Genomic DNA, 24,289 nt, shown 5'->3' with positions numbered 1-24,289 from the left:
AGTCGTTTCCGACTCTAGGGGCCGGTGCTCATCTCCGTTTCAAAGCCGAAGAGCCAGCGCTTGTCCGAGGACGTCTCCGTGGTCATGTGGCCGGCATGACTAGACGCCAAAGGCGCACGGAACGCTGTTACCTTCCCACCGTAGTGGTCCCTATTTTTCTACTTGCATTTTTACGTGCTTTCGAACTGCTAGGTTGGCAGAAGCTGGGACGAGTAACAGGCGCTCACTCTGTTACGCGGCACTCGGGATTCGACCCGCCAAACTGCCAACCTTCTGATCGACAAGCTCAGCGTCCTAACCCACTGAGCCACCGCGTCCCATCAATATATTAAGCAAGCCCAAATACTCAATACCAAAGATAAATAGAACAGGAATCATGTATAAAGCAAACAATAAGGACTACAAACAGCACTACATAGGACAAACAGGCAGAAGGCTAGTAAAATGTATGCATGAATCCGAACTGTCAGAAGTTATAACACATCTTTACTAATCTCACACCTCACATAATTTCAACATATCTTCTGCCAGGAAACAGAGAAATCATTATTAATCAGACAAATAAGTAATCTACCAATTATTAGGCATAAATCCTTTTCAAAACAATATCTATCCACAGAACCATCCCAACTTTGCAGACACAAGGAGGCAAGACATGGCAATGTATCATCTCTGCCAATCAGCAAATTACACTTCTTTAAACCAGCTGCTTTGATGATGGTTACCTGGTAGAGAAATGTAATGTCTACAATTTAAATACCAAGCTCAGAGAATTCCATCCACTCATTATGATTACTTTCCCTTCAAGGCAATATGTGAAGGCTTTGATTAATGCTGTTCAATTTAATGTACTTTTAAGGGAGCATAGTAACATCTATGAACTATTTTTATGGTTAATTCTTGATGACATGCCAAAATAGATGTAAAGGCAATTCTACACCATGAGTTCTAAGCTGACTCATCAAGTTCATATCCAAAATCTTTTTCCCATACTTTTACAAACTTTCAAGAGATAGAGCTCTTTTTAAAAAAGAAAGAAAGAAAAGAAAGCAAAAACATTGAAATCCCTTTGGTTTTAAAAGCTTTAACATTTGCAGGTGAAGAAATGGACGTAATAGAGGAAGCATAAAGAAGGGGGAGACAGAACATTATGTTGACTGAATAATAGGTGGATCCCATGACTCATAGACATGTTTCAAGAAACATGCCAAATATAATCATTGAATGTAGATCAGTTCTTCAACAGACCTCTAGTTATCCCATGATGTCATTTTATAATTTCACACTTCTGCTATACATCATTGGTTACTGTTGGCAGGAACAGGGATGGGAAGAAAATGAAGTACCATGACACATGATGTAAGCTTCCTACTTTGGAAGACTGAAATTTAAGAGAATCATTTACACAATGAAAAAGAGTGTCTTGCCACTTGATTTTAGTTAGGCAAGTGATAAGAAGATTGATACTTAAAACTTTCATTAATTAATCATTGCAATGCAAAACAATTGCTGAGACTCATAAATGCTATTGAAACTGATCTTGTTGAATCATCTTCTGGTTGGTCTCATTAATGAAGGTTGACAGCAGGATTGACAGCAGGATATCAGGAAATCCATCTGGTACACCTGAAGCTCAACAGTGATTCTGATTCTCTTTGTTGCTATGCAGTGGGCATCCAGACTTTCTGCAAGATAAAATGTCTGTAGCTGTGTAAATGCTATCACTGGGGGACTTGAGAGCAGATCAAAAATTAAAAACATAGAACTTCAGAATGTTCTCCATAAGAATTGGACAAAGAAACTGCAAGTTCTGTAATGACAAAATACGAAACAATGAAATGTTTGAAAATTGCATTCAGTTTCATCAACAACAGGAATGAAGTGACATTTTTTTAAAAAATGTTCCTTTGATCATAATCCTCATTGTGGTCTACAAATTTGAGCATTTACAAATATGATTAGGCACGTGCAAGTTAGCATCTCAACATGATCGCCTCTTCTTTAGTAATAAGGATTATCCTATATGAGAAATTCAGGTAAATGATAAAAAAAATCACCCTCAGATTGTGATTCTAGAATGGCAAAGGAAATATAACTTGGCCATACAGCACCTAATTAAAGTCAGTCAAGTTTGTTTACAAAATGATGTAATAATAAATGACATAGACTAGGTTATGGAAATAACCATTTGTATAATCAAAATAAAAAAATGTATGGGTAGATAATTCCAGAGCCGCAAACAATAATTAAAAAGTTTTAATTTTAGTTTTCTGCAGATGCTAGCAAATGAGAATCCAAACAAAAGATGTTGATAAAGATGGATATTGTTATATTAAATAAAAATATGAGGAACAGGTTTCTTTCTTTCTCACTGTTGTCTTCTCACAAAATATATACTGCCTTTTTATTGGTTAAAATGTTATTTGCACAGTGAAAATATTATTACATGATCTAATGAAAATATTCCCCAGCTTTTATTGGCTCATGAAACTTTTAAAGCAATTAGACTTCAGGAATGCTGGAATAGAATTATACAATGAAATAAAATTGGTTATTTTGTTCAAAATTATGTTATTAGATCGGATAGGCATATTTTAACAGCTGAATTAATTTGAACATAAAAAAGATGTTTTAATTCCATTTCTGTCTTCATTTGTTGAGAGGGAACTGAATGAATTGTGACAATTAAATCACTACAACACACAAGTGGTTCTCAGCTGACAAATGGGCCATCAGAAACGAATGCTTTTATAGGAGTAACCATGACTGTCTGCTGATATGAAAGCAAAATTCTGCATGGTTCCCACTTCCTTTAAATGCAAAACTGTTATCTGCTTGCCCTAGCACATATTGCTAGCTACTTTTGCGATATCAAAAAATAGTTTTTAATTGTGATAATTGTGCTGGAATTATGCAGGGAATCCTGTAAACTTTCAAATATTTCTGATTCTTAGCTTTAGGAACCCCAGTCAGCCTGGCGAGGAGCTAGGAAAGGTTGCTGGGAGTGGTGCACTACGATGTCATACCGCGTTCTGTGAACACTTATTGTGCTTTTGTAAGAAATATACTCTATATATTAAAGTGTATCAGTTCTTGAAGCATTATAAATTCATCACTTAAAAATGAAAATTCCAATGGAAGGATTGACTACCATGTCAGCAAGGGGAAATCCTGAATAGGATTCGTACCTCACATAGCATCCGCAGGCATTCTCTGGAACCAGCTGCCCGTGAAGCTCAGGACTGCCCCTGACCTGCGTTCATTCCGCCGGGACCTGAAGACTTGGCTCTTTGAGATCTCTGGCCCAGGCTGAGAATTTTAACTGGGGTTTTATTGTCAGGGATAATTTAATCTTTTTAATTGTCTTTTAACTTTTGTATTTTGTATTGGTGTGATTTTTAAAATGCCCTGTAAGCCGCCCTGAGTCCTTCGGGTGCTCACATCTGTCAGAAAACAACCAAGCTTGCAAAGCATCAGGGACCCCACAGTTCAATCCTGAGCTACAAAAATTCTTTTCTATTTAAACAGCAGCAGAAGTGTTCTCAGCTTCGGAAAGAAGAGAATGCCACAGTAGGTTTGGTGGTAAGGTAGACAGCACAGAGAGGCCACAGTTGTAAGAGGATCTGGAAAGAGGATCTCTAAAGTGATAGCAGGAGGACAGGATTGGGAAATTGGAAATCAAATCTGAACATTTTGGATTTGGATGAGAATGAGTTCTGTTCCAAAAGGAATGCTATTTACCCTCTAGTTCACAGGTCTGCAACCCGCGGCTCCGGAGCTGCATGCGGCTATTTCAGCCATCTCCTGTGGCTCCCAGTCCTCTGCCATGTGCAGTCCAAAAAAAAAAAGTAGGACCAAAAAAGTTCAACCAATCAATTCAAATATGCAGGATAGGTGCATATCTCGCCTTGGCTCCACTCTTCAGTCAAACCCTGTTCTGCGCATGTGCGCATGTACGTGCATGCGCACATATTTTTTGCGGCTCCCAGTTTTTCCTTCTGTGAGGGAACCGGTTCCGAGTGGCTCTTTCACTGTTTCAGGTTGCTGACCCCTGCTCTAGTTCATAGTATAGATAGTCCTCGACTTAAAACAGTTAAACATTTAGTGACTGTTAAAAGTTAAAATGGCATTGAAAAAAGTGACATGACCATTTTTCACATTTATGATTGTTGCAGCATCCCCATGAACACATGATCAAAACTGACATGCTTGGCAACTGACTCAAATTTATGATGGCTGTAGTGTCCCGGAGTCACGTGATCACATTTTGTACCTTCTAACCAGCAAAGTCAATGGGGAAGCCAAATTCACTTAACAACTGTTTTACTAACTTAACAACTGCAGTGCTTCATTTAACAACTGTGGCCAGAAAGTTTGTAAAATGGGGCAAAACGCACTTAACAAATGTCTCACTTAAGCAACGGAATATTTGGGCTCAGATGTGGTCATAAGTCAAGGACTACCTGTACAAACACAAGAGAAAGAGTATAACTAAATATAATCCTACCAAACAATCCATACATACAATTATAATGATGTTTAAAGAAAAGGCAGCATTTTTAAAAAATCACAAAAAACAGGAATAGTGTTTTTCTAAAACAATAATAGCAATAGCACTTAGACTTATATGCCGCTTCACAGTGCTTTCAGCCCTCTCTAAGCAGTTTACAGAGTCAGCATATTGCCACCGACAATCTAGCTCCTTATTTTACTGACCTCGGAAGGACGGAAGGCTGAGTCAACTTTGAATAAGTCAGACTTGAACTGCCAAAGTGTTGGCAGCTAGCAGACAGCAGAGGTAGCCTGCAATACTGCCTTCTAACCACTGCACCACCACAGCTCATATACTTATAATAGGAGCTATAAGTGCATCTCAAAGTTTTAATATTACTTGCAAAAATAGCAATGACATTTCTGTTTTTCATGTCATTAAAGGAAACAAAGAAATGAAGAATCAGTGGGATTACAGATACAGTGTTAGATATGATCTTTGCTGGTGGAGCATGCTGCCTGGGAATTCTGGGAGTTGGAGTACACATATCTTTAAGTTGCCAAGGCTGAGAAAAATTGCATTAAACACATGATTACGCATGGAATGGCAATGACGTATACCAGTTCTCTGGTAGTTAGCTAACAACAAAATGAAATAAATTTCATTGAAATCCTGTTCTCTGAATACAAATATAGCCGATTTTTCATTCCTTTATGGCTCCTTTTCCTGTTTCATACATATAATCTCTTTCCTGCTCTCTAATCATCACTTTGGCACTGCAGTGGCCAAAAGCCAGGTACCCGGTCACCCATCTCTGCTCCAGGTTTTTTAAATGGAAAATTATAATATCTCATCAGAATTTGTTCCTGCCTTAGCTTTCTTGCCAATCATTCAGGAACTGATAAAAGCCCCTGATAATTTTCCCAAATGAAGACATCAGTCATTCCAGCAGCCTGTGACACCTTGTCCAAACCTGTCACTCTTTATCATTATTATCTATCAAGGCTGCCAAAGGGGGGAGGGGGAATCTGCATTTCAAGAGTTTCCCCACTTCTTTTCTCTTAGACTTAGATAGGTAACTTCAGCCAGAAAAAGCACTGCAGACCCATTCCATTTATATGCCTCATTAACTGCTTCCCATTCACAGAACAAAATATCTGATTGCTTTTTAATCCCTTATCCCTTAATGGTGCCTTCCAAATGCTTTTCTTTTCTTGTCCCATCAGAAAGCCTAGACATTTGTAGTTTAATCCTCAGTGTTTGCTATATTGCAACACTTAATCACAGGGAAAAACAAGTTAACATACTGTAAACTTATCCAGGACATTGCAGTGTTCTGATCTCTAATCCTAAAAGAGTGAAAAATCAGATCATTTTTAATTTCATTGCAAGCAACTGTTGGATTAAAAGCAAACCTGTAGAAAGCAGAAGCAGCAGGGGCAACAGGAGACTTTTTTAAAAGTTCAAGAAGGAATGCAGCATCTTGATTTTACTTAAGATCTAAGCCGGATGTTCATTTGGTTAAGAAGTAAAAAGTGAGTTTAATGTAGGACTGGAACAAATATTCAGCCTTGCTTTATAGGAGTTCATAATCAAGGTTGTGCAAGAATGTCACCATGGATCCAGTTGAAATGAAGTTTGTGTTTCCTCCACCACCACCCCTCCTCCCCAGGGTCTCTGGAGATAAAAATACTAGCTGCAAAGTCTGGTTTATCTTTCTTTTTCCATTGAAAGCAAAATATCTAATTCCCATTTGAAAATCCTGAGTCGAAGCCCACAAGTCTTAAAGTTGCCAAAACTGGACACCCCTACCTTAAGCAGAGCCCAGTAATAAATGTCCCTTTAGCCCTTCCAAGGCTTAACTAATAAGATATTAAGACTCAGACTTTTAAGCTTCAATCACTTACCATGCCAAACAAAATGTTGTTTTTAACAATGCAGATTGAAGCTGAACATGGTAAATAAGGACAATTACAAAAAAAAACTCATGATAGAAGCTGAGAGCGGCATTGGAAGCATTGAGGGCCTGATATTTAGAGGAAAATAGTCCGAGATGTACCCCTTCCCTTGGGGCCTTAGGCATGTGCCTATTTTGCTCAATGGTTAATCCAGGACTGGCAGCAACGGATCTTAAAGGAATAATAGAGAATCTCAAATCAATGGCCCAATTTGAACCTCTAGTTCCCTATTCTGAACTGCCAGACAATGGCAAAACCATCATCTCCACTCTCCCCCAGTCAAATTTACTGATAACACTTATTTTGTCTCACTCTGACCCTAGCAACAAAGATGCTAAGGCACCATTTGAGAGGATCACCAAAGTGCATTTTTATATTTCATTGCTCGAGAACCATACAAAATGTATGGGCCACTGCAATGCCTATTTTAACAGAGGGAAAAATCTTGCTTTTCTTTAAAGCGAAGAGTTTGAGAAACTCTTCATTTCTTCTTCATGAAAACAAATTGCTGGCTGAAGATACAAAAATATTGTCTATTTTGTTCCTCTCTAGTTGCTTCGTGTCATGTTCTAATGAAAATATGAAGAAGAATTATGTGCACAGATGCATTCCTTATTTTGGGTCTCTGTGTGTTTGTGTGTGTCTCTGTGAAATATATCACATACAATTCTAAAAGTGTATTGTGCTCATTGGTCTTTTAAAAAACAAATTATTTTATTGTATGATTTATTGTATGCATGCCAATGGATCTCTCAGAGATAGAAAGGATAAAAAACTATTTTAGATAGTGATATAAAATAGCATAAGTCAAATATAATTTGGGGAAAGAAAGCCAGAAAGACAATGACCTGAATTTTATAACAAGGGGTTATTTTGAATTTTATTTTCATAAAATTGAAATATGACTCTTAACAAATGAAAATTGACAGGCTGGCCTGAAGATGCTAGTTAAGGGTGGCATGAAGCATGGAGGGAGGGAGGGAGGGAGGGAGGGAGGGAACAAGGGGGGAAGAGAGATATTTAAAATCCCCAAAGTCTTGACTGTGTTTTATATAAAGTTGCGATAACCTCAAAATCAGCACATGTTTATTGGCCCAGCAGTTGACCCAGCCAAGCAAAACACAACAACATTATCCAGTTTCTCCAGTTCTGTCTTTGAAAAGAGATTTTTGATTTTCATAACTGTGATGAAGGCTTTTCCTTCAACAAAAGTCTTCATCAACTGAATTCCAGTTCATGCTCTTTTAAATTGCTTTCCCATCTAAGCATCATGCTGGGAACTCTGGGAACTCTGGAAGTGCTAAGTTGGAAAAGTTATTTTAAATTGAGTACATTTGCTATCATAACTGGACTGGAATTTCCAAGTTTTAACACATATTTCATTTTCAATTCGATAGCCAGCCAGTATGTGAGCTATAACAAGTAGTCCTTAACTTACAAGTATAATGGAGCCTTCCCATCATGGTCGTTAGCCATGACAGTCATAAATGCAGTTTAGTTGCTGAGCCCCTGATGGTTGGTCACATGACTGTGACTCTGAATCATAAGTAGCCACCCAATAAGTCTGTTGTAATTTCAAATGGTTGTTAATTGACCAGTACTAAATTGAGGACTATCTGTAATAAATTATAGGTGCATTCACAGGGTTGACTAGATCCTCCATACCAGAAAATATAATTTCGGTTTGAAAATCTGATAATTGTCAAATCTTCCCATTGGCTTGAAATGCTTGTTTCCTATAGGCAGAGGTATGGTTTTGCTTTAAAACATTCTTCAACTCAAAGAGAAACCTTCAACCTGAAATGGTGACCACATTCAGAACTTTGAGAACATGCTGGGGTCCTTTCATAAAATGGTGGACAAAGTGAAAGTTTTCCCATTCAGAAAACACTTGGGATAGCATATCACAAAGTATAAATAAAAGATCTAATTAAACAGAACACTACTTGCTACCCTATCTCATCTGGTTGCTACTTCTCTCAAGATATTTCCCCCTGTTCATGCTTGTCTTTATTCTTTTTCTTTTTTTTGTCCAGGCAGTGGGCCACGTCTAAAAAAATGTACTAAGTTTCAGGCAGCCTTCATTTTTATTTTTCTAAGAAAGCTTATGAGGCCCATCTGATCCTTTCTTTTAGTAAAATTGACACTGGAGGCTAGTACCTTGCAAGATATCAAACCCCCTTTTCAAATAAAAAATATATGAATAAATGCTAAACTGATCCAAAGGTGGGGTTCAGGGCAAGCCATTCGTATATAAAACAAGCAAAACCCATTCCCTTCTAGCACTGATGATGTTACCTAGTTTGGTAATGAAATGTCTGCAAGAAAACCAACAAGCATAGAGAGCACCAAGAATCCCACAGTTAATATAATGTTTGTAACTACGTGACTGAAACCCCAGCCTTTTTTGTATTGTGGTGGGCCCCATTTTTTATTTTATTTTATTTTATTTTATTTTATTTTATTTTATTTTATTTTATTTTATTTTATTTTATTTTATTTTATTTTATTTTATTTTATTTTATTTTATTTTATTTTATTTTATTTTATTTTATTTTATTTTATTTTCAAACTTGGCTGAATGCCTTTAGGAGATATAAATAGTCCTTGACTTCCAACCATTCATCACTGACTGTTCAAAGTTACTACGGCTGTGACTTATGTGACTTATGACCAGACCTCACACTTACAACCATTGCAGCATCCCCACAGCCACATGATCAAAATTCAGACACTTGATAACCAGCATATACTTGCTGTATGATGGTTGCGGCATCCTACAGTCCTGTGCTTGACATTTGTGAGCTTCCCACCTGGCTTCCAACAAGCAAAGACAATGGGGAAAACCAGGTTCAGTAAACAACCATGCGATTGACTTAACAACTGCAATTATTCACTTGTCACAACCATGATTTAAAAAAAGTTGTAAAATTGGACGCAAGTGACTTAACAACTACCTTGCTTAATGACAGAAAATTCTGGTTCCATTTGTGATCATAAGTTGAGAATTACTGGTATTAGTATCTATCGAGGAAGTGGACATCTACAGTTTTCATCACCACAGGGCTACTGCTGTAAGAATGAATGGCCTAAATCAAGACCACCACAGTTTCAAATATATACCCAGTCATGATGGGCACAAAAGATCCTGGACCCTAGAACATTACTAAGAAAGAAAAAAATGGGAAAGAGGGAGAGAGAGAGAGAGAGAGAGAGATAGCACACATTGTCATGAACTTCTTGAAGTTTCTCTTTTTAGGCAAGAGTATTGCCTAAAGAGCATTGCATTGTAGAGAATGGATTGAGAATCCTTTGATCAACACTTCCTGGGTTTCAACAACACCCCCTACCACCCCATCAAAAGGAGATGCTTTGAGAAATTATTGGATTGAGAATCCTTTGATCAACACTTCCTTGGTTTCAACAACACCCCCTACCACCCCATCAAAAGGAGATGCTTTGAGAAATTATTCATTTCATTAATGCTTCCGTAATTTAATTTGGATGCAGTGGCTCAGTGGGCTAGGACGCTGAGCTTGTTGATCAGAAGGTCGGCAGTTTGCCGGGTCAAATTCCGAGTGCCGCGTAACAGAGTGAGCGCCTGTTACTCGTCCCAGCTTCTGCCCACCTAGCAGTTCGAAAGCACGTAAAAATGCAAGTAGAAAAATAGGGACCACTATGGCGGGAAGGTAACAGCGTTCCGTGCGCCTTTGGCGTCTAGTCATGCCGGCCACATGACCACGGAGACGTCCTCGGACAAACGCTGGATCTTTGGCTTTGAAACGGAGATGAACTAGTCGGAAACAACTAGCACACATGTGCGGGGGAAACTTTACCTTTACCTTTATAAGAATAATAAATAATAAACCTTTATTGTCAAAGTACAACATGTGTACATTGAGATTAGCTGAGCCTCCCCCCATGCTCTCTCCCCCCAACACACAGTGACAACAACAACAAGGTTAATAGGATACAGTATGTTATAAATCATGGAATAACATAACCTGAAACATTATCACATAAACAAATTCTGGATCATAGATAATCATGGTATTATTTCACTTCACCAAAGCTTTTTTTTTAGGACCACAAGAGAAGACTAAAAACAGAGAAGCTGGAACAAGCCTGAATGTCCTGGACAGAAAAAAATGGTAATGGCCATTACTATAAGTCTATTATTATTTTCTTAAAGGGAAAACCCTTTAAGTATGGAGGTGCTATGAGTCCACATTTTTCTGTCCCATTCACTCTGTGTTCCCACATATTCATGTGCACTATACATAGTATACTTTGATAGTAGTGGGTTTTATAATGTGTTGAGAAGTATTCATAGGTATAGAGGAGTGTTTTTCAAACTTGGCAGCTTTAAGATATGTGGACTTCAACTCCCAGAATTCTCTCGCCAGCATGCTGGTTGGGGAATTCTGGAATTGAATTTCACATATATTAATGTTGCCAGGTTTGAAAAATGCTGGTACAGAGGGTTCTCATTTGGTTTTACTATATGGAAAGTATCAAATAAAATAACAATGAGATTAAAGGTGTGGCAACACCATCCCATTGTATATTTTACCGGTTCATGTGAATAACCATTGAATTGTCTACTAATGGGATACATATTGTGGGGATGTAAATAACTGCAACCATGTCAGTGTACTATTTTGATTATCCTAATTCAAAACGCTGTTGGGAAAAGCGTTTCAGAATTTAGCAAAGCTATCAATAATAGCCTAAAACCTTTCCAATTAAGTCTAAGCAACTACAATTGCCAAGAAATACAAAGCAAGGATCTAGAAAGACCCTATATTGTAAGACATTCCACATACACACAGACACACACAGAGAGACATGCATGCATAGCATAAGGAAGCCAATTAAGGTCTTGAAATTACTTGTCTGATCTGTTTCTACCCTTCATTATACAATGTACGTGGACTAAAAGGCCTTTTAAAAATATTTGATTACTGTCAATTGATTTGGATGGCATAAAGAATAACATTTTTAATTAAATGGCCTTCCTATCTAATAAAACCTATTCAACCTTCTTCTGAGACAGGTGTCTCTAATCTGGGTGGAATTACAAAAGGACCAGGTTTGCCAGACTGCTTGCTTGATTAAACTAGAGGCACTGAAATTGTTTGGGTCTGGTGCTATTTGTCATCTGATGCTGAAATGGCAACCAAGTGTGAAGAAACCTGGTGCCAGTCAAAATTATGCACAAAATAGAGGAGCTTATTGAAAACTTACTATAGTGTGTTTCTTTTCTTTTGCATTTGTGAAATGTATCTCTCACTTTTATAACAGAATTTATTTACTTTGCATTTGACAACGATACAGAGATAAAATTTAATTTTTAGATTTAGAAACTCATTCTGCATAAGAAATCAATTGAGAAGAAGTAGTTCTGTATGGTTTTCTTGTTGATCATTAGCAATGGTGTGCCAAATTACAATAGAGATAAACAAATATCATGATCCGAAGATCCTGATCTGATCTGACATTTAGGATACATCAGAGAAGAGATACAGAAGTGATGTTTGAAAATTGTTGGCTTTTGATACAGATTTTCTTAATGCTACAACAAAAAATCTAGTTCCCAGCATGATTAAATTGAATTTTGAATTGTGTTTTAAAGCTGTAGTTCCTGTAACACTAGATCAGAGGTTCCCAACCGGGGATGCTTGCACCACCCTGGGGGTGTGAGACAATATTCCAAGGGGTGTGAAAACGTGGGTTTAGATGTATCATAATTATAGTGTATATGCATAATTCATTGCCGTTATTTTGAACTTTTGTAAGGGATGCGAGAACATATCAAAAGCATTCTAGGAATGCGGGGTATATAAAAATTTGGGAAAGCGCTGCACTAGATTAATGAAAAACAATTATATAATGATATGATAAATAATTCCCATGTCTTCTAATCTGTCTTTTTGTTTGATGGATAAGACTTCTACTTATTGTAACCTTCAAATTAAAAGAACAGGTGAGGAAGAAACCAAGGTTCTCATGCCAGTGAATAGTTATGTCAACATAGATCAGATCTTCTATTGGCTTTCAAGATACCAGATAAATATCTATTGACTCACAATAAGAAGAAAAAGGCTTCAGAATTTAAACCCAGCACTCCTGTGATACTGCAGTGGACATATCTTCTGTGGGTATATAGCTTTGTTCTTCCCTGCAATAGTAACCCCATCTTATCATGTGATGTATGTGGATTTTCTGCCATATAAATAAAGTCCTAAATAAAGAGGAAGATGCCTAGAAATCTGAGTTTTAAAAGCTGTATAAACCCTATCTTATTTCAACCCATTATATACAAATTAAGTTCCTTTTTCTCAGCAGAACCTGCCCAAGTTAATGTTTTAGCTAGGTGATGCTGATTATTCTATTCTAATTTTGACTCTGCTAATTGGGAATTCTGGAACTTACAATTCCAATATACTTGGGGTAGTAACTGAGCTGTTTTATTATTAAAAGAAAGAAAATGACATATTTCTATGTATGTACTATTGAAACCATACATCCATATACATCCTTGTGCATACAGTATTTACATAAGTTCCTGCTGAAGCCAGAAATATATGAGTCTTTCACAGAGCAATGCTACATCAACCAGTGTTTGCCAACCTTGGCAACCTTAAGAAATCTGGACTTCAACTCCCAGAATTCCCAAGCCAGCAAGTCCACATCTCTTAAAGATGACAAACACTGCCGTAAACAGTGGGTCACGGACTGAATGGTACTGAAATAGGCCATTTAGTCAGTGACAAACATAGCTAGGAATTAAGTTTATTTTAACAGCACAATTTTTAAAAAGAAGATTTAATCAATATAGCATTAGACCAGCAGATTGTTGACGTTCTCAGTGTAACAGACAATGGAGGTGGGGAATTAGGTTGCTAAGTCAGTAGTAGAGTGCAGTCTAGAGAAATGCCAAAATAGAGCTTGGGAAAATAAGCACCATGGAGATTTACTATCCCCCAATGAACCACACCACAGACAGAAAGGGTAGAATGATTTTAGGGGTGGTGGAATAAATTAAATCCGAGCAGAACGTTTGTGATGTTTCTTAGTAAAGAAGTATAAAGACTTTGATTCCAGAAACCTATTCTAAGTATAAATAACCTCTGATGTGGATGCATTTGATGGTAACTTTCAGACACTTTGGTGTTACTGAACATATTGTCCACAAACATATCTCCAATTTCAAACAAAAAGGGTCAATATAAAAACAAAGTACTTGTTTTAGTTTGAGTAAGATTACTGGACTATATTCTCAACACTGACTCCAAAAAACCAACAGCTTCTTCTTCTTCTTCTTCTTCTTCTTCTTCTTATTATTATTATTATTATTATTATTATTATTATTATTATTATTATTATTATTATTATAAAACTTTTATTCATAAAAACATGAAACTCAGTCAACTGAACACTCAAATTGACTGGCACTAATGGTTGACACAGGTTGCTGCCAGCATCCTAGGTATCAACCAGGTATCTCCTTAAAATGTAAGATGTTCCGAGTTGTGCAGTTTTTGTAGCTTTGCTGGAGTTATTGCAGGAAGCTTCAATTTCTTGAAGTATTTTGCAAAGTTTTTGGACATTGTTCCCAGTGCCCCAATGACAATGGGTATCACTGTTACGCGTTTCATCCATAATCGTGCAGTTTTGATGGCCAGGTCGTGGTATTTCGTAATTTTTTTCAGTTCTTTTTCTTTGACTCTGGCATCTCCTGGTACAGTGATATCAATCAACTGTATGCTTCGGTTCTCTATGACTGTGATATCTGGCGTGTTGTGTTCCAAATAGCGATCTGTTTGTATTCGGAAGTCCCACAAGATCTTCACCCTCCCATTCTTGACAACTTTTTCCATCCTATGTTCCCACGACTTTTTGGACACAGGCAAGTCGTATTTTTTACACAATGCCCAGTGGATTAGTTTATCATCATCATCATTATATTATTATTATTATTATTATTATTATTATTATTATTATTATTATTATTATTATTATTATTATTATTATTATTATTATTATTATTATTGATAATAATAATTTTCGATAGCATAGCCTTAGCATCACTTGGGTTCTTAGTGCTATACAGCTGAGATACAGCCTCCATCTCCAATACTGAGTTCAAATAATAGTTTTGATGGATCCAATGCTAGATTTCTTATTGAAATAGCCTCATTCAACCTCCTGCAAGATGCTCCAGCTTCATGGAAAGTCAATTACTCCTTTCCAATTTTCCTGGATTCCAATAGATTTGATATATAACATTTAAAAAGTACAGATTTATTTTTCTCTGTCAGCTCTCTACATATACAAGTATCAATCAACAGAACATGTACTTTTTAAGAAAAAAAAAACAGAATGCAAGCTCTTGTGCTGAAAGTCAAGACTCCATGAGATCACAGCAAGCTTTTCCTGAAAGTAATGTAATTGTTTCCGAGTAACAAAAGACTAAGCCCCAAATACATTACCTATAGGTCAGAAGTATATGGAAGAAAGAAAAATTGGTGCTAAATAGAAATACTTCAGTAGAAAAGCAAGTAATTATCCTATTCATCGATTCAAAGCAAAGTAACATTTCTTCTTCAGTGGTCTCTATGTTTACTTGGAACTCATCTCTGCTGGGATTTATATGATTTACTCCCAAGGAAGTATGTAGTTTTCAGTCTTGGCTCTTAAGATCTGGATGAAGAAAGACCTCTGACAAGATATAAAATCCAGATGGAATCTTCCAATGTCTATTGAAAAGGATGGGAATGCTCTTTCTTGGAGAAAATGTGTGTGTGTGTGTGTGTGTGTGTGTGTGTCTGTGTGTCTGTGTGTCTGTGTGTGTGTGTATATGTATGTATATGTATACAGGGGACGCGGTGGCTCAGTGGGTTAGGACACTAAACTTGTTGATCACAAGGTCGGCAGTTTGGTGGGTCGAATCCCGAGTGCCGCATAACAGAGTGAGCGCCTGTTACTCATCCCAGCTTCTGCCAACCTAACAGTTCGAAAGCACGTAAAAATGCAATTAGAAAAATAGGGACCACTACGGTGGGAAGGTAAGAGCGTTCTGTGCGCCTTTGGCATCTAGTCATGCCGGCCACATGACCACAGAGACGTCCTCGGACAAGCACTGGCTCTTTGGCTTTGAAACGGAGATGAGCACCAGCCCCTAGAGTTGGAAACGACTAGCACGCATGTGCGGGGGAACCTTTACCTTTATTTATATGTATCTCTACTTTGATAGGCATTCTCCAGAAAGACAGAGATGGAAAGTGACCACCATCACCCCACCCCCACAAAAAAAAGCTGATAGATCATTTTTAATCTAAAATGACAATTTTAATGATCTTGTTATATTAAACCAAAGAGTGAGAGAGAATAGTGGGAGACTTCATATGCTTATACTTTGGAAAATAATCTCTTGTTCCAGAAACCAAAGAAACCAACCCCCCCCCAAAATGAAGTTTTAGAACTGTATTTGACAAAAAAGGGAATAAATAGTAACTATGGAAGTAAACTATAATTTGCAGACAGATCCACAAAGTGCCTGCACAAAGTAATGAAAAAGTATAATCCAAAGAGGCTGAATATGACCTTTTAAAGACGAGTATATGCAGGGCTTTTTTCCTCATAGAACGCTCAGAACGGAGTTCCGGCACCTTTTTTGGATGGAACCTTGTAGGGTAGGCAAGGCGGGTTGTATGACATGTGTGAGTTCCGGCACCTTTTTCTTTTACAAAAAAAGCACTGAGTATATGCATTATGAAATATGTATAAAATAGGTCAAATAGAGATAAAGATAGCAACTGCAGCCTCGCAATCATGCTAACCTAAAATTAACTACCAGTCCATACTTATTAATAGGTGGAATAACCGACACCACAATCAATACAAAGCTGGTCATACAGAATCCTGGATACATTTTTTAAAAAAATAATACAGCCTTATTTGATCTAGGTTTGCAGCAAGAAAGAAGACCTCAGAAAACAGCACAAATCTTATAATTAATAATCTTGATTAATGGTTATTTTTGATTGTACAATACTGCAAAAATTGGTCTCTTCCTTTCCTTTTGGTATCCCTGTTTCATGATTAATGAAGAAGTATGATTGGTAACAATACTTAGAATGGTTCTATTCCACAGGTCAAATTAAGCTTTAGAAGCAACAGGCTTTGAATTAACCACAACAACTCATCAGAATTATCTTCAACAATGGTGAAAGAAAAGATGGATGGAAGAAATCAATAATGCCAAAGGTGAAAATTCTACTTTGGATTTTGTTACTATTCTATTCTATTTATTTTCTATCAGTTGGAGAACTCTAATATTTGGTATTTAATTTATCTAAGACATTAGAAAAGAAGTAGTTACCAATGTTTATTCAATATACTAATTAGACTTTTATCCTGCCTTTATTATCTTACAAGTAACTTAAGGTGGCAAACATACTTAATACTCCTTCTTCCTCCTATGTTCCCCACAACAACAACCCTGAGAGGTGAGTTTGGCTAAGAGAGAGAGGGTGACCTAAAGTCACTCATCTGGATTTCATACATAAGGAACTATTAGAACTAACAATCTCCTGATTTTTAGACCAGTGCCTTAACCACAACACCAAACTGTAAAAACAACAACAAAAATGGATAGTAGAAGTCATCCCCATGTAGAATATTTTAAAAAGGAGTCCATTAATTTCTATCAGTTAAATACAATGAAATGCACATTTATTTCTTAATGTTTTAACCAATAAAGAATTTACTTCTAGCCAAAAATATGTCTGAATGGCTGTGTTGACACCAGTAAAGAAAGCAAAATTATCATGAGAAAACACAAACCAACTATGCTCCTGGTAAGTTACAGTTAACTAAATGTTTAGCTAACCTTTTCTTCCCATAGTTGAGGTCACTACATTTTATTTACACAGTTTGCAAAAGGAAAGTAAAAGGAAATGGCCATCTTGGAAGGAAAAGCAATTGAGTCAAGTGGAATGGAGGAAATGTAAGAACAGCTAGCATCAGAAGCCATATGCCATACAAAAGAATTGCAATACGTTATGTTCATATGAATTAGCTGCTTGATGCTGCACTGAATATTTCTTAGGCTTTTTTTATTACGGAATTGCTTTGATGCATTTTCTGTTCCAAAAAGAAGAAACTTAACAGTGAAATGTTGATATGTGCATCATGAACTTTTTTCAAAATCCATGCAAAAATAAAAACAAGAAATGAAATTCACCCTGATTTCACTTGTATTTTTAACTAGACAACCTGTAATGCATTGGTTCATGATTTCAGAGATATTTCCTTAGCTAACCAGAGAAACTAAAAGCAGGCAAAAAAGTCAGTGGCACTTGCAGCAACTTGTATTCTGCTGGCTTCCTCATTGAGATTCCTTGTGGGAAGCTGGCAGGGAGTATCAGAAACCAACCTTCCTTCCTTCCTTCCTTCCTTCCTTCCTTCCTTCCTTCCTTCCTTCCTTCCTTCCTTCCTTCCTTCCTTCTTGCTCTATGTGTGTGGAGGTGACCAAAGAAGCCACACAGGTCAGGAAAAACACATGCAGGGGTAGCACAAATTGGGGAGTGTGTGGGTCACAGTGTGGTCCAGCAAAATTATACTGGAGTTTTATTAGTATAGAGATAAATCAAGGTGATGAGAGGAGGGGCAGGGGAAGGGGTAGCAGAATTGTACAGGGGAGGAGGAGGAGGAGGAGGAGGAGGAGGAGGAGGAGGAGGAGGAGACAGTACTAAGACATAAGAAATCCAGAAACCACATGGAGCTTTTACGTAAATGTCTTGCCTCATAAAATGCTGTTATGCAGAAAAAGTCCCATTTAAATTTTTCCCTATCATTTAATTGGATAATTTGATTTTAGGGTGGAGCTGTCTGAATCTGAGTAAGAGTTAAATCCTTAGGAGAAAAAGCACAGTATTTTTTTCACTTTTTATATTACAAAGTGGTCAAAGGGTATAAGTGAATGTCTTGTCTTTAGTGGTTCAATCCTCTCTCCAGTGCTCTACAGTCTCACTGGCTTCTTCCTCATTCAGCCTTTAGGAAAAAAAGCATAATGAGGTCAATAGCCCCTCCTATAGGGCTTTTTCCAGTCGGGAAGTCTTTGTTGCCATTTTTCAGAGGGGTTGAAAGATGATTGACAGGAAACAGAACTCCGGAAGTAGCTGTCTTTCATCTCCAATCATCAAATAAGCTCAAAATATGCCCCAAGAGAAACTTGCAAGAGAGTCTCAAGTTCCTTAAGAATGTAATAATAAGTCATCTTTTGCAGGGGAAGAAAACTGTGAGAACTGAGCAAGGTAGCAAAGCATATTTATGGCGGTCAGAATTGGCTATTAGGTAAGCATTCGCTGATCTGGAAGCATTCAAATTTCCAGAATTTTTCTTTAATATGGCTGAAGCCTGGAATATCAAAGCATTAGAAGACTGTCAGACTCAGGATGACCATACATTGTATCATAGATAATAGGCATGTCAGCTTCTATACGCTTCATATTTCCAGATTTATTCAAATAATAAAGCCATGAAGTCAATATTGGAACTGTAGGTGGTTTCATGAAAATGTCCATGCTATGGCCAAAAAAAGAAATAAAAATGAGTGAATTGCAAAGAGTATTATTTTTCCTATTCTTGAAATAAAACTGTCAGTGCTATCATAAAAAATAATAAATTCCAACTTTAATAGCATCCTGTCACTCCTAAATAGAGTTGGCACTAAAATTGTTTTCTTTGGTAAGCTGGATGACCCACAGATTCAGCTCTGGAAAAAATGGGTAGAGGGGATTTCTACATTAACCAAAAGAGTTTAGAACTGGTATTTGAAACCAGTTATAGTTCAAGTAACTTCAAGTCTTTCAAGAATCCCATCTTCACCAAAGTGTATCAGGAAGGAGTTAGAAATGGACTTTAGCTCTACTGTGACTTGTGTGTGTGTGTGTTTGTGTGTGTGTGTGTGTTTGTGTGTGTGTGTAAAATTTAGAAATGGACTTTAGCTCTACTGTGACTTCAATGTGTGTGTGTGTGTGTGTGTACACACAAACATACACATACATTGAAGTCACAGTAGAACTAAAGTCCATTTCCACTAAAGTAGAGCTGAAGTCCATTTCTAACTCCTCCCTGATACACTTTGGTGAAGATGGGATTCTTGAAAGACTTGAAGTTACTTAAACCATAACTGGTTTCAAATACCAGTTCTAAACTCTTTGGTTGATGTAGAAATCCCTTCTACCCAAAATGCCCATACAAAGTGCCCACATTTAAGTTCACCTATTCTAATTACTTCCTCTGTCTATCTCTTGGTGAAAGATTCAGGGAGAAAAACTGCCTCTTTGTCTCAATTAGAAGCAATGTATCATTGTAGGAATACAGCATATCATGAAATAAAATTATCCCTCCTTACACAGATCTTGTGTTTAGCTGAAATCCCTCTACAATGAGGGATTAAACATTTAGCCAGTTTTTTATATATAGGGGTATAAATTAGTGGTGTCCTGGGATTAAGATTCTCACAAGTTTTATGAAAAATTAATCATAGTACTTTAACACTACAAGTCTATTTTGTTTTAACACTACAAGTCTATCTAGTAGTAATCAGGTGTGTTTGAAGGGCAAAGATTCCATGGGATTTACTGTTTTAAAATGATTGCAAATATCTGATGGGTATCATATGTAAGAACATCAAGACCTATTAGCTTTTTTTTCAGACAAAAAGCCTGTTGTTTGTTCTTTCAGAATGTAGGATGTGGGCTAATTATCTTGTGTTATGGGAAGGCAGTTGCTGGGTGAATGTTAAAAATGTTTCTAGTGGAACAAGCATGTCATGAAACCATGTCATAAACCAATGACGTGAAAAGCTGGGAGAGCAGCTCTTTATTGGATGTGTTCAAATAGAAAATGGACACCCATGTATCAGGGATGTTTTAATTTGGATTTGTAAACTGATGGAATAGTCATTATCCAGGGAGCTGGATTTAATGGTTTAAAGAGTCATTTCTAATTTTATGTTTCTGTGAACTGGATATTCCTTGGATGACAAACATGGTGTCTACTTCATGAAGGTCTCTGTGTATTCAGGTGTTCAAATGGTTTGAACAGCAAGAATCAGTGTTCTTTCTCTCTTGAACACAAATAAGGCCTACACAAAAGGAAAGGAAAGTATGCTAATTACCCTATGGTTACTCTGATTAAGATAAGTGTATGATAATTGGACTTGCCTACACCACAGAGACATGTACAAAATAATGACAATACAGATCAGCAAACAATCAATTTTCAGATTCCTTCTTTGACCACAAAGAAGATAAACAAATGAGGGGGTTTTGCATTTAAACAGATTGTGGTTCAAGATCCAATTATGATACCAATTATATCCTGTTACAACAAACACCCAAGAAGGGACTGTGGATTCTGATTTTATTCTTAAGACGCCTCAAGGTCAATTTGTCAAAAGTCAAGAGAGAATAAAGTCAGTCCTTTGCATCTGGGTTCCAATCTAGAAACATTGGTCCACATTCTGTTTTTTTTTTTCCTTATTTTTACAATACATGCCTTCTCTACTTCATTGTTATATTTGCTTTTGTACCATGGACATTTTGTATCATGGATTGACCTCCCATAATTACTAGTCAGTTATGTTCTACTGTTAAATTTAAGCCATTTTGCAGCCCTAGCTTTTCATATGGCCTCTGAACCCATCTACTTCCACTTCTTTTAGCCTCAGAAAATTTCCCCACAGCACAATTGCTGACTATTTGTGATGCAGGTTTTTTTTTAGTTTAGAAACAGGAAGTACATGAAAATTGTAGTGCAAGTCCTAAAATAAGCTTAACATAATTTATAAAAGAAACACACACATACACACGCAGGCACCAAAGCAAAAGAAAAATAAAATGCCTGCCCTTGTGCACATATGTGAAATAGAAAGCCTACTGCAGGGCATCAAGAACAGTTAATGGAAACATAATTTAGACAACAGTATACAGTTCAAAAATGCAGAGGAAAAGACAATTAGATAGCAATTTTCTAAGTGTAGAAAAAAAATGGGTCAGGGGATTATTGTTTAGATCTGGCATGCCTGAGTGCAAAAAGAAGGAAATTATAGAATATTGATTATACAATTATTTCATTGTTTAATGACTATTCCATCCTATAATTTCTTTTTTAATAAATAAGAGATGGATATTGGCTAGAAATCTAAAAGACCTGACTAACAGCAGATTAATCAGACAAAATGAAGAGGAGAGGAGAGGAGAGGAGAGAATTGGGGAAAGAGAATGAAAAGAAACAAGAAATAAAGTCAGTGTTAAAACAGTAGAGTGAGGTAGAGTTTCAGGCAGCATATGAAGAGAAAAAAATCTGGTTGGATAAGTCTTAGGTAGTATCAATATAAGTAACAGACCACAGTGTAGGTTGCTAATCCAGGAAAAATAAATAGTGGGAGACTCAGAAAGGATGAAAGGAACTATTTCACACTGCACAGTTAACTTTTTGAAAATCTATCATCAAGAGTGGTGATGTACCACATGCTTACACAGATAATAGAGCTTAGCAATAAATCTGTCTGTGGTCAACTGGGCCATAAAAATGGCTCTCCTTTGCCTAAAAATACTAACTCAGTCCAAACCATTGAGGCAATACCTCAACTTAGAAAAAACATCAAGTCATTTTGTCTCAATGCATCAAATCAAAGCTTTCAAGTTACCTGATTATTTTTATTCTGTGGGAAATGAGCTTGTGAGCATCTACCAAGCCTTCCTTTCTGCTTCTGTATGAAAAGAGCATGGCTGCTCCCATTCAATCTTCAGTCCCCTGACATATTTTGATTCATTTCAAGGTGTTGCTTTGATAAAATTAAATGTTCTTCTGAACCTCCGAGTAGTCTTCATGGCTACTAGTCATGATCACTCACTACAGTTTCCAGGGTCAGATGTAGAGTATCTTTCAGCAGAGGTTGCTGTGAGTTTGCTGATTGCTTATTATTGGTTTAAACAGCAGACATGCTTAGATAAAACAAGGTACATTTACATGTGTCACAAGAGTATTGTAACAGAATAACAGAGTTGGAAGGGACCTTGGAGGTCTTCTAGTCCAACCTCCTGCTCAAGCAGGAAACCCTATACCAAAAGATTGGATGTCCAATCTCTTCTTTAAAATCTCCAGTGTTGGAGCACCCACAACTTCTGAAGGCAAGCCTTTCCACTGATTAATTGTTCCCCCTGGAAATGTCTGCTTATTTCAAGGTTGCTTTTCTCTTTTATTAGTTTCCATCTATTGCTTCTTTGTGCTTTCAGGTGCTTTGGAAAATAAGTTGACCCCCTCATCTTTGTGGCAGTCCCTTAGATATTGGAACATTGCTATCATGTCACCTCTAGTCCTTTTCATTCAAGAACAATTCAATATCTCCTTCAATTTTTATATTTTTGGGGAAAAAAACCACCTTTGTCTTTACAGTTTGGGCAAAACACACCAACTCAGGAACTGGGTTGCTTCCACGTTATCAGAGTTATCTGCAGAAAATGCCACAGATGAGACAGAAAACAGGAACCTTGTACCATCTAGTCTCTATTCAGGATTTTTCAGCCAGGGCTTTTTCTAATAGTTCTAATTTGCACAACCAGCTTAATCAAACCATTTAACAAAAAAAGCAACTGCATCCTTATTGCTTACTGATATGTGGTTAGTTACTGTGGGGAGCACAATCCTGGACTAAAAAGGCTTTTTTTTTCTTAACATTCTCTAATGTTATTCTATGTGAATCAGGAAGGCATTATAGCTTTCTTAGGTTTGATAGATGTCAGCCAAAAAGGAGGATAGGATCTATGAAGACATCAGATTCCTTCACTTGCACAACTAAGACGCACTTAGGGTGAATAGTTCATTTGCAGCTGACATGTCAAAAGTTGAGAGCAGGGGTGAAGACAAGATAGAAATAGCAGACTCTGAGGAGCTAGCTGAGGTCAGAAAATGTAACACTTTAGGGGAAGGGAGCAAACTGCTGGACTGAAAGCCAAGAAGCAGGAGTTAAAAACTGGTAAAAGCTGCGTGCAAAGTAGCTTGTGTGCTGACAAAACAGCTGCACAAGATAAAAGAAAGAAACCTCTTCTAAGTCAGAGAAGTATAGAGGTAAATGGGAGTGAAGATGGGAGACAGCTGAGTCAAGAGAGGAATCATCAGTGCGAATATTAAGATCACTCATTAAAAGTATTGTGAGATATTATACAGATCAGATACCAAGAAATCCTGTGGTACCTTGTCTGTTAAGTACAGTGTCTTCTTAGATATATTACTTTATTGTGTGTTTATGTATGTATGTAATGTGTTAAGCAATAGTAAGGTATCTGCCCTGAAATAAAATTTAACACTTTCATGTAACAACCTGACATGGTTGCATTATATTTATACAAGTAGTCTTCAACTTATCAACACAATCGGAACTGGATATTTGGTCATAAATCTATTACAGTAATAGGTTTAGGTACCCAATGACTGGACCTGATTTTTAGACATTTTTTGTGATGGTCATTAAGTAAATTCAGTCATTAAGCAAGCACACGGAACATAACGTGCAAATCCATTTTTCCAAATGGATGTTGTTTGCTGGAAACTGGAAAATTTTTTGCAAATCCCAGTCACACTATCATGTGATGCTACAACGTATTGTAGAGATGAGCCAGTTGCCATGCACCCAAAAGCAGACATGGACCCATAGACATGTGGCACATTTTACAACAGCCAGAACTACTTTATGGGCCGTAAATTTTAAATGGTCATTGAGTGACTAGTTGTAACTTGAGTGCTACCTGTATCCCCAAAT

The sequence above is a fragment of the Vipera berus genome (genome assembly GCF_964194415.1).
Source record: "Vipera berus genome assembly, chromosome: 3".
NCBI lineage: Eukaryota > Metazoa > Chordata > Lepidosauria > Squamata > Viperidae > Vipera > Vipera berus.
The sequence above is the reverse complement of the archived record's forward strand: the minus strand, read 5'-3'. Positions refer to the sequence as shown.